Source organism: Corvus kubaryi, unplaced genomic scaffold (assembly GCF_017639235.1).
Source record: "Corvus kubaryi isolate FWS band 111438036 unplaced genomic scaffold, C.kubaryi_AGA036_p1.0 37301, whole genome shotgun sequence".
Classification (NCBI taxonomy): domain Eukaryota; kingdom Metazoa; phylum Chordata; class Aves; order Passeriformes; family Corvidae; genus Corvus; species Corvus kubaryi.
The window spans coordinates 1411151-1411438 of NW_024581094.1; the positions used below are offsets into that span (position 1 = coordinate 1411151).

General features: G+C 61.8%; 1 long non-coding RNA gene across 1 annotated transcript in view; it reads left to right on the top strand.

Moving 5' to 3' along the window:
* LOC121664593 overlaps nt 1-288 on the top strand; it is a 21680-nt gene that overhangs the window by 16041 nt on the left and 5351 nt on the right. The gene's annotated exons all lie outside the window — the stretch shown is intronic.

Sequence of the window (288 nt, forward strand, 5' to 3'; positions counted from 1 at the left end):
ATCCCCATCCTCCCATCACCTCCATCATCCCCACCCTCCTCCTCAGCTCCATCATCCCCTTCATCCCCATCCTCCTCCTCACCTCCATCATCCCCTTCATCCCCCTCCTCCTATCACCTCCATCATCCCTGTCATCCCCTTCACCCCCTTCACCCCATCACTCCCATCATCCCTTCATTCCTATCTTCCCCATCACCCCAATCCTTCCCTTCACCTCCCCATCCCCTTCACCCCCACCGCCCCCACCCTCCCCACCGCCCCACCACCCTCCCCACCCTCCCTCCTCCA